The sequence below is a fragment of the Quercus lobata genome, chromosome 5 (genome assembly GCF_001633185.2).
Source record: "Quercus lobata isolate SW786 chromosome 5, ValleyOak3.0 Primary Assembly, whole genome shotgun sequence".
Classification (NCBI taxonomy): Eukaryota; Viridiplantae; Streptophyta; class Magnoliopsida; order Fagales; family Fagaceae; genus Quercus; species Quercus lobata.
This window is the reverse complement of record NC_044908.1, coordinates 69,820,521-69,835,526: the sequence shown is the minus strand read 5'-3', so window position 1 is coordinate 69,835,526 and position 15,006 is coordinate 69,820,521. Positions and strand designations below refer to the sequence as shown.

General features: G+C 32.7%; 1 long non-coding RNA gene across 1 annotated transcript; it reads left to right on the top strand.

Moving 5' to 3' along the window:
- Positions 1 to 2,656: 2,656 nt before the first annotated feature.
- LOC115992439 lies at positions 2,657 to 8,348 on the top strand. The gene is made up of 5 exons (XR_004092513.1): positions 2,657 to 2,926; positions 3,108 to 3,157; positions 4,801 to 4,924; positions 6,588 to 6,941; positions 8,064 to 8,348. It is a non-coding gene; the product is annotated as an uncharacterized LOC115992439 (long non-coding RNA).
- The last annotated feature ends 6,658 nt before the right edge of the window (positions 8,349 to 15,006 follow it).

Sequence of the window (15,006 nt, the reverse complement as noted above, 5' to 3'; positions counted from 1 at the left end):
AGGTTTCAGGGGTATTTTGGACATTTTTTTTGGTTTTGGGGGTATTTTGTTCATTTTTTGGGTTTCATGGGTATTTTCGTCATTTTTTATGTTTCGTGGGTACTTTTGTCATTTTTTTGGTTTCGGGGGTATTTTGGTCATTTTTTGGTTTTGGGGTTATTTTGGTCATTTTATGGGTTTTTGGGGTATTTTGGTAATTTTTATGTTTCAGGGGTATTTTGGTCATTTTTTGGGTTTTGGGGGGTATTTTAGTCATTTTTTGGGTTTTGGAGGGGGTATTTTGGTAATTTTTGGTTTCATGGGTATTTTGGTCATTTTTTGGGTTCCAGTATTTTGGTCACTTTGTAGGTTTTGTGATTATTTTGTTAGTTTTTGGGTTTTGGGGGTATTTGGCCATTTTTCAGGTTTCAGGGGTATTTTGGTCATTTTTTGGGTTTTGGGGGTATTTTGGTAATTTTGAAAGTCAAGAGAGTATTCAAGTAGTTTTAAAGGTATTTAGGTCATATTGGGTTAAATAGGTGGGTTACTAATTAAATGGGTTGGGTTGGTAATGGGTAATTAATTTATATATAAACGGGTCATAAATGGATAAATGGGTAACTAAACACACAACCCATTTATGACTCAACCCGCCCATTTGCCACCTCTACGTATGGGGTATTTGGTTCATTTTCAGCTGTTAGGGGTACTTTGGTTTCTCAGCCATTTTTTTCAGTTTATATTTACTCTTAGGGATATTTCAATCGTTTTCAAATGAATATTGAATTATATTTCTTCCAAATTTGGTTTTTTCTCATGATTCAAGGTATTGTGGTCTTTTTCAAGCTTCAATGGTATTTTAGTTATTTTTCTTGCTTCGGGGATATTTCATTCATTTTTTGGGTGGTAGGGGTGTCTCAGCCATCTTTTGAGTTTGTGGGGTAGGTTGGCCTTCTTTTAGGTACTGGGGTATTATAGTCATTTTCACTAAATAATACATTATATTTCCTTCAATTTTGGTGTTTTCTTAGGATTCAAGGGTATTGTGGTCTTTTTTTAGGCTTCAAAGGTATTTCAGCTATTTTTCTTGCTTTGGGGGTGTTCAGCCATTTTTTGGGTGGTAGGGGTGTTTCGGTAATTTTCTATGGTTATGCAGGTAAGTTAGCATTCTTTTAGTTTTAAGGGTATTTTAGTCATTCCAAAGTAATATTAAATTATATTTTAATTTTTTGGTCCTCCTATCGAATCTTACATTTTTTTCTAGTTATTACATCATATTTTAGTAATTTGTAGTGAGGAATTATATTTTATTAATTTGAAGTATTAAATTAAAATATATTAAATTAGTTTGAAGTATAAATTCAATTAAATTTTGTTTAGTTGAATTATGAAAATATATTTCTGTGGGGACAAAATTTGGAGCCCAAGCCCAAATGTATGGAATCCTGGTCCAATAAACCTAATACAATGAATTTTGTAGAGTATGGGTCAAAGAACTAGGTCTAGATGAGTTAGGCAACGGCTAGCATGGAGTTAAGAATCAATCAAACACAAATAAAAGCTATTATTGCTAGAGTACCTTCAGTTCGAGGAGACCAGAATTTGACGTATATATAGATCACAATATTAGGATTTTATAGCATGCTACAGTATTCTCTCTCACTCCTTTTTTCTGCCCCTTTTTCATGGGAGCTCTTCCATATTATATAGCTTTTTCCTGATCATTTGGACTTTACACTTGTTGATCATCTGGATCTCTACTTAAATACCCATCCCATCAGACACCCCTTTCAGCTTTCTGTGAGTTGTGGCAGCCAAGGCAGCACTGTTCAGGGGTCTTCTCCACATTAATGCGGCCAGAAAAGTAGTTGCAGTGCATTTAATGTGTTGGTGGCAGCTTTTCCTTAAATATTTTGAATTTTCTTCTCTCTCACATGTTCAGGGGGCGCATCTCAGTTGTTAAAGTACATACCTGGTTTGCGTTTGTTGTGTTCGAGAAGTTTCTCCTCGGACCTCTTTTCCTTTGTCTCCCATTGATAAGAGTTGCAATGTGGATCATCTAAGTCGTGTTTTCCTCCTCGGACTTGTTAGGGTCCTCGGACAAGGCCCAAGGCCCAATGCATCATTTTGGGCCCCAACCCCTACAATTTCTATTAATTAAAATATTATTTATTTATTAATTTGTAGTGTTAAATTATATTTTATTAATTTGAAGTATTATATTAAATTATACTCAAATAATTTGTAGTATTAAAATATATTTACATAATTGGAAGTATTAATTATATTGTTATTAATTAGTAAATTATATTTTATTGACAATTGTAGTATTAAATTGCATTTTAGTAATTTGAAGTATTAAATTATATATTTGTTAATTTGTAGGATTAAATTAAAAATTTTTAATTATTAAATTATATTTTATTAATTTGAAGTATTAAATATTATTTTATTAAAAAAATCCGTAAAGAGCTATTAAGGCGGACTTAATTTTCGCCACAACAAGTTATATTCCCATCATAATAAATCTTAGCCTACTCTCTCTTTATTGCAGCAGCTTTAAAATTCTGAATGTTGTGACAATAGGTCAAAATGTTGTCACAATAAAAATTCTGAATTCCCTCTAAAACTCTTCGATTCCCACCAAAATTTGGATCTCTTTACTCTCTCACTCAAATCAAACCATCGTACTGCCCACCCAAACACTCTCTACCTCATTCTCCCTTACTCTCGTCTCTGAACCCTCACTGCTAAGCCACCACCGTTCTCCTCGTCGCCGGTCCAACAGTCCTCCGACAACCTCATTCTCCCTCACTCCCTTCCTCACTCTCCCTCACACTCCGTCGGCCTTGCCTTCTGCCGCTGACACCACCATCGCCAGCAACACAGCCACCGCGGCCATCCTCAGACTCCTTCCCTCCCTCATCACTGTCTTTTCATTTAGTTGGTACAGTTCCCATTTTTTTTGTTTTTGTGATTTCTTTTTCATTAAATTAATTTACTTTTGTTTGTTTTTTAATATGAAATTTCAAACTTTTTTGGAACTAACGTTTGTAGGTTTTTTTTCCCCCCTCTATAAATTTGAGTTGGTTTGGTTTTGATGAATAACTGTTTTTTGGGTTCTGCAGATTTGAATCTCTCTTTCAGTGTTGGGCTTAAAATTTTGAACTTTGACAGTGTAAGTCATTCTTTCTTTCTAATGCATCTTTCCAATTATTTGTTAATTTTCTCATCTGGGTATACCTTGTTATATACTAAATTTGATTCAATTGTTGTTGGTCTTTCTAGGTAAATGTGGGAACTGGAATGTATTTGAATCTGATTTCTCTGTGTCTGTGATAGTGATAGTGATAGTGATAGAGGAATGATTGTTTTGATCCAAAGAGACATATGGTCATTAAATTTTGATATTGCTTTAAGCTGAATGTTCTATGAGATATGAAAGGGTTCAAACATTTCAGTCCTTGAATTTGAAAGAGGACATTTCATTTCTCCCATTCCTCTGGTTTGACATCTTTTCATCGGTTTATTTGAAATACAAAGTCATAAAGCATAAGTAATGATGCATTGCAACTTTTTATTCAGTGAGATTTCATTCTAAGACCTACCCCGCCTCCAAAAATCCCTTTTATATCAAAGATTGAAGATAGTTCCATTTTCTTTCAAGAATATTCTATAGTATTTTACTTCAACTGTATCAATGGTTGTGAATTGATTGGTTTTGTAAAATAAACTGCATCAATGGTCATGAATTGAATTTTTGTGACAAATTTGATTGTTTTATAATTACATGCTCATTGTCACTGAATAAGCAGGTTCATTTAGATTTTCAATCTGAAAGTTGATTGTCTTTATGGTTTGTGGACCATTTCACTTATTCTTTTATAGAATGTTCTGAATGTTTAATTCTTAATTTTTTGTCAAATGTGTTTGGTTCTTACTCTCATTGTAACTGAAGATCCAAACTCACCTCAAAATGCAAAGTGGTTTTCTTCTAAATAACTCTTTCAAAAACTTTAAAGTGATGTGAAAGCTCTACTATCAATTAACTTGTAACACATGCCCCACTTCTCAAGTGCATGGAGTCCATCTCACACCATTAAGTAGGGGTTTTATTTATTTATTATATATATTTATGTGTGTGTATGTGAAACAATAATAATATAGTAGAGAGATGAAGAGAGATGCACGACCTTATCAATTGTCATGGTGGCATGTATAGTTGATGGATACTGATGTAGGGTAGGGAAGCTGGCATATTAAGGCAGGATCAGTTGTCAAGGTGGAGTGGGGGGCAGTGCATGGTCATACATGAACTGAATCGGGTCCTGATCCAATTGAGAATTAAAAATATACTTCTCTAGAGGGCTGGAGAACTGCTACTATGGTGCATTTGCACTGGTAAAATATTGTTTATAATTGTATATTTTATTTGCACTGGTGAAATCCCAATAAAATATACAGTCCTTTTCTTTGTGTGATGGCATATTATTAAGCTTATTAATTCATACTAATTATGTTATGTTGCAAAAATTCTCTCCTTTTTCTCGCTTTATATCAACTTTCAAGTAAGGTGATTAAAAAATGGTTGTAGTGTAAAATTGCCCCACTTATTGTGTATGAAAGTGGTGCAACCTCATCATAAAGATGTGGTGCCCTTCATTGTCGATTTCTCCCAGCCTTAATTTTTTTTTTCTTGCTCTACTGATTTTAGGAAAATGGGAAAAAAGGACAAACTTATAGTATTTGTAATGCATTTTTCTTTATAAAAACTTAATTCATGTGCCGGTTGAATAGATATTTGCTTATATGACATTACAGGTGACTCAGAGAAGTTAGTTAAGGTGTTATTTGACAGATGGATGCTATCATTAGTCAACGTGGTGATGAAGGATGTAGTGAGCATTAAGCAAGTAGGCATTTGAAAACTGAGCTACTCATACAGGTGATGTTTGTTTCTTAGAGCTGCACGTCCCTATGTGTAACTGTGGAGTGTGGACACATTATTGATAGTGCACTTAACATAGTGGATATAATTTAATATTTTTCAATTCACTTAAGAAAGAAGTTCATATTCTTACTTATAATAATCATAATAATTTAGATTTGCTTTCTTTACAATGATGTGTAATCTAATTAGAATTTTTTTCTTACATATTATAACATGTAGAAATAATTCTTTATCAAATTTTTAAAAATGAATTTATAGAGTGTACGTGTGTCGCATGGGACATTGGCTAGTAAAATTAATAATTAAATTTTTTTTCTCATTTAACTCCCAAATATGATTACTTCATTTCTTTTCAAACATTTAAACAAGAGGGAGTTAAATATTTAATTTAATTAAATTATATATATATATATATTTATATATGTTTCATTCTTCATAAACTTCCAAGGGTTAAGAGTCTTGAGACTCCACTCATACACTAGCTATCTTTTTGTCATAGAATGCTAAGCACTATCAGTGCCGACTAAGGAGAGGGACTTAGTGCACCAAGAAAAAGTGTCCACAATGTGGGGGCATTGATTGGGTTTACCTAATCCTCACTGAGGATCAATCAGATTGAGTTTAATTAAGGATAGCTTTTTTTTTTTTTTTTTTTTTTTTTTTTTTTTTTTTTTATAAATTGGGAGAATGAAAAAAATTTTATTTGTCTTTCAAACTTTGCCAATAAGAGTAGATATTCTAAGATATTTAGCAACATCATCGTAGACCTAAAATGAAGGCATTTTCTCATGGCAGTATTAGGATGATTTTTGAACTCCATGAATTAATTTATTAGTTTTTTAGAGACAAAAAGACATGCAATGAAGAGGAAATTTGATTGTACTTAAAATTTTTACTCTTATCATTGACTTTGCAAAACTTCTATTCATACTTTATACTATAATATAGCCAATGAAGCTTACGAACTCTTATTTCAATAGTGCATTATGATCTTGTTCAAGTGTCAAATTGTCTGGGAAATATGGATGGTCCAAATTTGCCCCTAAAATTTATGTGATTCCATTTTTTTAATAACAAATCTCTGAAAATTTTGTTAAGATTGGTATAGTGGCTTTAGTGATTGGAATTAAGTTCTGTTGGTCATTCACAAGCAAAATTTTCCAACTAGACGGTAGAAGGCCAACAAAAAAAAAAAAAAAAATCACTTGAAAATTAATAGATACGTCCCTGCTGGTAAGTATTGTACATGAAGCTTCCCAGGACAAACTTGGGGAGCATCTTTTCTTGAAAATCAGACTTGTTTGAATTTCCCCTTCTCCTTCTCTTGGGTTGGGTTTATACAATTGTTTCTTAAATGTGTTTGTATATGATCTATGAAACTTCTAGGTTCAAAACATTGTAGTTCAAAACATTGCAGTTCTTCACATACTGGTTCTTAATTTTTGATATGCTTAGATATTTGATGGAAACTCTTAAAGACACAATATATATGGTTTGAGTTCTAAGTACGCATGGTATAACTCTAACCCAACTTTTTTTTCTCTTTTATAATAACTCCAACCCAACTTTTATATATATAAAAGCATATTACTCATGTTGGCATGTGTATTATTGCCCTCATTGCTAATATATTGTTTTGTTTATTTGTGATTACTAGGCAAAGATGAAACGACTTATGACAGAGGGGTCACAGTTGCAGGGAAACGACATTGAGGCTGGCATACTTTGGCAGCCCAACGATGCATTTGGATAGGTCATCGATGCAAAGAGAGGTGACCGTGTCAGAGGGCTAGGCTTTGGTCCAACCCCTTCTGGCAATCGTGCGAGGTCAATGGATGACAGTACGCCACCTCCAACATCTACTGCAACCGACCAAAGGGTTATAGAGTTGTCTACTCAAGTAGAAGCAATGAAGGAGAAATGCACTCGTTATGATGCCCTTGAAGCTCAAGTTCAATTAATGCAGAGGATGTTGACCTGACTGTGCCCATCATTTCCCAGTATGTCTATGGTAAGTAGTTTGAATAAAAAGTATTGGCATTTTTATTCATGTTTGTATGGTGATTGGTGAGTTGTCATGAAGTTTCTGTGATGCAAAATAATCAGATGAATTTTGTTTGGAAATGGTTTATGGATAATTTATGAAGTTAATGGGTTATTGGATAGTATATGGTGCTTTTTTGTGTGTGTCTAAGTGTGTAGGTGATTGGTGAGTTTTGATCTGATGAATTTTGCTGTGAAATGGGTTAATTGGGTGGCCATGTCTTAGTAGTTTTTCGGAATTTGATTAAATTATTTTCTGTAAATCTTTTTGCAAAATCAAGGCTTTGAGAATCACATGCCTGTATCTAATACTGCATTGTATTATAAAAATATTCTGAAGTTCTAAATATATGGCAAGAAGTGCAGCAAGTGCTTATGGGCTTGAGAACAAATAGGAGTGAATGCTTGAAAGAAAGGTGCCTATAATCAATGCTAACATTCATGGGGTACCCCCATAATATGTGCATGAACTGGCTTCTCAAAAAAAAAAAAAAAAAAAAAAAGGTTGCAGTAATTGTATTGGATTATCACTTGCATTTGCTTAAATTATATTGGTGACTGGATGTCTGATTTGTGAAAGACTAACCTTGTGTTTGTCCTTTGATTTTTGGTTGGGTATTTAGGACATGATTGTAGCTTCTGTTACCATATGATAGCCGTTATATTGCTGCCTATAACACTGCCCTGCCTCTCCACGTAGAGGAACTTTGCTATAGAATGCTTATTAGCACTCATGGTTAATGTATCCCCTTAACTCCCAACTACCTCCTTCTCAACTCCTTCATTAATGTATACCCTAATCTTTATATCTACCAGTTTAGGGTTCATTGTAACACATAAAATACATAGAAATATCAAGTAGAAATGTAACCTCTAAGGCTTTACACAATATGTGTAAGTAATCACTTATTGAATCTTTTGCATAAATTGCTCACTAATCACTTTTTGAGAAATTTACTGAGACTAATACCCAATTGATATGCTTAATTGAAATTAGTTATTTTAAGTGTGTTTTAATTGCTAATGTGGCACTTGGTAGTAATACTAGTTGTTTAGTACACTAATCTATTGTGTGTTTCTTAATTCGTAGGATGGTGATGGTTATTTTGTAGTGGATATCCAATCTCCCGGTGCTCAGCGCTTATCATCTGATGATACGCAGTAGGCGATATTTTGGGCACCTATTTTGGAGTAGGCAATACGCAGTAGAATGTATTCTTTTGTGCAGGACATTCTATATAGTTAGAATGTATTCTTTTGTGTAGGACATTGTACATAGTTGTCTAGAATGTATTATTTTGTGTATAAAATTTTAGACATTTGAGATGTAATTATTGATATGGTTTAATTAAATATATTTAGTTTCTTGATTTAATGTGGTATGGTATTTGCTATTGAAAAATATGAATTGTAGTTCATTACAGTTGCTATAAAATAGGTATTGGAAAATATGTATTTTAGGTACATTACAGGTGCTAATTTTTTTTTTTTTTTTAAAAAAGGACCTATACCAGCGCTTTTGAAAGCGCTGGCATAGGTCTTTTTAAATTATGCTGATTCACAACCTATACCAGCGCTTTTGTGAACGCTGGAATAGGTACATCCTATGCCAGCGCTTTCAAAAGCGCTGGTATAGGCCTTCTAAATTATATTAATTCAAGACCTATACCAGCGCTTTTTAGAACACTGGAATAGGTTCTCCCTATGCCAGCAGTTTCAAAAGTGTTGGTATAGGTTTTTTAAATTATATTGATTCAAGACCTATACTAGCGCTTTTCAAAACGCTGAAATAGGTGTTGCCTATGCCAGTGCTTTCAAAAGTGCTGGTATAGGTCTTTTAAATTATATTGATTCAAGACCTATACCAACGCTTTTGAAAGCGTTGGCATAGGTAGTACCTATTCTAGCGCTTTCAAAAGCGCTGGTATAAGTCTTGAATCAATATAATTTAAAAGACCTATACCAGCACTTTTGAAAGCGCTGGTATAGGGTGTATGTCTTTCCTAGCGCTTTTGAAAAGCACTGGTACAGGTCCGGCAACCCTATACCCACATTCATTGCCCAACAGTTTGAAGCGCCGGGGAAAAAAACACCGGGATAGGCATTTTGACCCTATCTTAGCAGTTTTGAAAACGTTGGGATAGTCTCTTTTTTTTTGTAGTGAGTGTACGATAATAACCAAGCTATTATTGTCCTCATGAACATTGCTCCTCTAGGCTCCTCCGTCTCTAATCACTTTATAATCCCTTCAAAAATACTCATTCAATCCCATTTCTCATCTTGGCATTTTATTTATGATTTCATTTTTGGTTTGCTAATTAAGTTGCTTCAATTAGAGAATTCAATGGGAGCCAAATTGAGCAGGTTCAGACGTTCTAGTTCAGGAAGACAACCTAATTCAGTCAACTCCAGTTATGGTAACATGACTCCGAATAAGCAAATGAAGAGACCAATGTTTCACTCACCAAAAAAGAAGAGTCCCAAGGTGAAGGAGTTAACTCCAGAGGAATGGCTCATGGCTTCTCCAAATAGACCAGATTACTGCAGCGAAAGTGAATTGTATGTATTCAGACCCTGTTCAAAAAGGGTGCACCCATCTTTACCTAGAGCTAGAGGCCGTACTACTTTATCCTCTAAAGCAATAGATAGCTTCTGCTTGGAGAGAAGAGTACACATTGAAGAAAAAGCTGAAGTAAAATTAGAGGTTTCTTCAATACCCGAAACCAAAAGTGGGAAGTTGAAAAAGTTTCATATTTTGCTCACCAGAGCAGTGATCAGTATTATTGTTCATGATGTCCGTTATTTCAACTATTAAGGACTTCTATTTCTATATATTGTTGTTGGGTTTATATATAAGTACATACATGGAGAGAAATTAAGCTAGCTGAAGCAGGAAGAATGGTTTGAGAGGAAAAATAATGTTGCATGTGGAGTTTCTAAATGGAAATCCTAGGAGGGATATGGTTGGTGATCCTATAGGGTATAGAAGTTTGATCAGGAGTTAAATAATTTGTATGTAATGAAATTGATCATTTCGGCATGCATGATGTGATGAAAAAAATATTTAGGTCAAATAAGTCTTTACATCTTTGCAAAAAAAAAAAGAAAAAGTCTTGACATGTCTAAAAATATACAAGTCAATTTAATAAAAAATAAAATTTATAATTAAATTATGCATAGTATACATTAAATGCAATTTAATTTAATGAGTTATGTATGACATAAGAGTAATTAGAGATAATAAAAAATGCATTAGTCAACTATATAAATATATTACATGTTTTTAGAAATAATCTAGGAGGATTATTATTGAAATTTATGTCAAAATTTATTATTTTTATAACAAAAATAAAATGGAGGGAGAATTTTTGAAAGTCAAGGGAGCCATGGCCCCCTAGGCCCTAACCCCCTCCCTCCCTCCCTCCCTCCATGTCATTGGTGTATGTGCACTAGTTAGGGTGTATATTTTATGTTGTTTAGTTTCCTAATATAAAATATGTATTGGATCATGTTCTGTACAGATAGGGTATGATTTGAAACTCAAACTCCATGATCATTACTATTAGTTTGAGATATTAATTTCTTTGATAGGTAGACAGGATTCAAATTTCAAAATCCCCTTTTTCGATGACAAAAAAATATCATTACCAATTAAATTAACTCAACTTATTCATGTATAAAAAAAAAGAAGAAAAAAACCTTTATTCTTACGCATCTTTCTTTTAAGTTTCTAGCATATACTTAAATTAACCCAACTTACTCATGGATTTTTCCAAGAAAAAAAATGATTTTCACTTAGATTTTGCGTTATTGCACATGATTGATCTTCTATTTTATTGTTGACTTTACAATTTTAGTGATGACATATTTTGAGAATTGACTACAATTCTTCGTTAAAATTCTTAACTTACATAAGACTAGATTTTAACCCAACAACATAAGACTAAGATATTGTAGCCCAAAACAAACAATAACTAATGTATTATCAGCGGCCAACTAATATTTTTTCCTCAGTAATTTTCCATCGATCGTATCTTAGATTGTTGGCATGGCTGGTATCTAACATCTATATATTTTTGAGTGTTCTCCCAAAAGCTATAAAGTTGCATCACAACGATGCCTCAGTTGCAACAAAAACTCAATCAAAAAATTAACCTCAAATGCCAGGTCGCGTTAATTAAGTCGGTTGCCTTGAAATTAAATTACTATTTACATTAGGACTATCCTGGCTTTGAATTCAACATCAAATAGGATTTGTTGCCGACTTTGAATTGCATTCATGTGCAAGCAATTTTGTTTCAGCCCTAGCCGACATAAACACCTATATATTTAAGGTTTGTATTTGCTTTGCTTTATTAGAGAGGTGCTGCTGTTTATGTGTGTGAACCGAGTGTACCAAATATTAGATTGAGAGAGATTAGAGAGAGTTTTTGGCAAGTCTCTAGCAGATTATGTGAAGTTTTTCTTGGTCCGCCATTGAAATCAATTAATCGATGACGACTAGTTCTATTAATTATTCAAAGAAACTAAACCTACGCAGAACTAGAGTGATTGAACTGGAAGCCGAACCCACGGGCACACTGGTAGTTTCTTGTAAACGTCTGTATCAAAAGAAGGAGCGAAGGTTGGACGGTCGTGTACTCATGGTTGAAGATTTCAATAACCCTCCTACAAATTTGTTAACCCTCAAAGTTCCTACCCAAATACTCCAATGCCCACCTTGTCACCAACACTATCTTTTGGGGAAAATCTCAGCCCTTAACCTCCTCGATGCTTCGAAAGTTCAGCGAATTGTTTCGACAGCACAAGACCTAGCGGCCACGGGCACAGGATATTTCATCGTGGCCGAGTTGGAAATCCTTCGAGTTGAAGTTGTTAACGTATTTGATTTGTCAAATTTCATTGAGTCTACCATTGAGTCTATGATTTCAAAAGCTAGTATTGATAAACTGGTGAGGAGGGGGAGCTTTGTTGCGAGTAGTAAAAGTCAAGAATTGGATTTGGGTACGTGTACTATTTGCTTAGAGGAGTTTTCATCATCACCAGAGGCGAAGCTGATTCGAATGGACTGCTTTCATGTTTATCACCTAGCTTGCATGTATCCATGGTTGGAGAACCGGAGTACTACTTGTCCCTGTTGCCGTTGCAATATCAATTGATTATCTTGTTTCATTTTTTTTTTTTTTTTTTTGGGTTATAATTTTGTTTTATGATATTAATTGATTATTGATGATATGGTTATTTTTAGTTTTATATTTTCTCTCCATTTTTATGGATTTTATATTTCATGTTGTTGTAATTCGTAAATAACAAAAAATGGTATACTTCCCAAAAAAAAAAAAAAAAAAAAAAAAAACCTTGACATTTGGGTACATTGTTTTTGAACCAGCCCACCTCTTATATTATCAATTTAAATTTTAAATCATGAGATATTACAATGGATCAAGATAATTGGGTGAAACTTGTATCCAGTGCATTTTTTGAACACATGTTCGCATCATAACATATCCAATGCAAAAAGGCACTGGACACAAATCGTATTTGATCAAATTGACCCTTCAGTCCTACTTGCATGGTAAGGTGCAGAGTCTCAAAAACCTATTTGAATCTTTCGTAATTTTTTTAAACTATTAAATTTCATTTTAATACTATTTTTTCTAAAATAAAATTTAATTTAAAAAAAAAACATTTTTTTTGTTCTACTTCACAATCTACCCATTCTCTGTTTCTCTCTCCCTTCATGAAGCTGGTATGGTTGCTTTGATAGCAATTTCCTCTCACTTTTTGAGTCCATAATTCAATCTTTCTTCTACATGGGTGTCATTTTGCAAATCATCCTTGGTTTTTGAATCTATTGGGACAAAAGATGAATGTTAATTCACTTGGGTTTTTTTTTTTTTTTTGGGGGGGGGGGGGGGAAGTATATTAAAAACATAATTTTTTTTTTACTTGGGATATATTAAACTTGAAAATTATAAATGTGACACTTCTAATCTTAAAATTTCATAAACACCCAAACTCCTTTCGTCAACTATAATGGACAAAATGTGGCTATGTGCAAGTGACCACTTTATAATAAAAATAATAATTAATTTTTCTAGAATTAATTTTTTTGAGTAAACAGTAATACTTATTAGAACCCACATGAAAATAATAATATTATTATTTTAAATCGGATTTGATGAAATTAAATTTGGAAAGAAAAAGGTGCATTGAAGTATGAATAATATGAACCTTCATATATGAGTATTTATTTTTTGATGGAATACTTTTTAAAAGGTAATGGTCTATTTAGGTTGAACTCGTTGGGCCTTGACGAGTACGAGAAATCATCGGCCTGTTATCCTTACAATGCCCTCTTCTCAAAGAACCACGAGGCCGAGAGCCTTCAATTTCTCAAAATCACTAGAACATAAAATTTTATGTCATCTACTAGAACATACCAAACTAGTCGCTAACCCGTGCAATGCACGGGCTAGTTGTGAAAATATATAATTATAGATAATTGATAGTTAATAAGTATGAATAAATAAAAAATGAAATTGGACTATTTGTAAAAAAAAATAGTTTACCTAATTTAGTTAGAATTTTTTTACATAACCTCAATCCTAATTTGTTCAAAATTTATTTAGTTTTGGATCCCTTTATTAAATTCTAAATAATTCTAATTAACATAGTTGAAGACTATATGTAACTCTCTTTTTTTTCCCTTTTTCTTTTTTTTTGATACCATAGAAAACAATTACTAAAATGGGATGCTCAATTTATTCGTAATCTTCATCTCAATTGAACATAGATCATGATTTTCTCAAACACCTGAAAAATGTATTGATTTGTAAACACAAATTGACTAATGGAATTGTAATGATTCATTTATAATTATTTTCAGCCTCCTTGAAGCTTCCAATATACATAATAAATCCTCTATGGAAAAATGCACTTACTATTATATTCTTATTAATCTGTCAACATGATTATCTTCTCAAAAATTTAAAATATTACACCCAAAGAAGTCATACCTCGAAAATGTACTTTTCTAAACCTTCAATCCAAGTGACACAAATGCATCAACAATTATTTAAGATTTAATCCAATAATTAGCATGCATTCATATATATGAAAGCTATGAATCAGTGCGTTACTGAAATAGCAAACTATCAATATCATATCCAATATTGTTTATTTGTAAGAAAGACAAACAATTTAATAAAAAAAATAAATAAACAGTAAAATTGGAATATGGGATGGGAGAGTAAGAATTTCTATTAGACTCAGAATGTGCAATAGTGCAAGTGTCCAATCTTATTATACCAAAATGTAAATATTGCCTACTCACTATCCATTTATATGAGGAGGAAGAGCCCATTGTTAGAAGAGTGGAAAGTACTGAAGAAGTAAATATCTATCTCAATTTGATAGGGAAACACAAACCTGAGATTCACCTTTCAATCAAAAATATGAATATAAACGAAATATATAAATATATGTATATTGGAGTTCATCTAACCACTGGTTGACATGGTCATACTATTTATTTCCCTGTATATATATTTTTTCTTGGAACCTAAGCCACTGCGTTGGCGTGTATCATTCCCATGTTATACTTTTCAAACTTTCTTTTTGATAGTAATACAATTTCTACCTTTTCAATCAAATAAATAATAATAATAATAATAATAATAAATCGGAACTGAATTTAACTCCCAACTATTAAAACAAATTAAAATAGAGACTCACTTAAATAGCAAGTTCCATAAAATTACACACCATATGAATTTACTTCCCCTAAAGTATTTCAAATTATTACCATTCTTCTACATCTTAGCAAATAATTTTTTGTATCAAATTATAAGTTAGTGTTTTTTTTAAGTAAATAATTTTATTAGAAAAGGAAAAGAGAGGAAAAATTAAAAGATGTATACACTCCCATTTCAAAGAATACAAATCAAAGGGAAATAGAGTCTTTTTTTTTTTTTTTTGATAATTCAAAGGGAAATAGAGTTGGCTCACTACACCTTGGCTACTCTATGGTG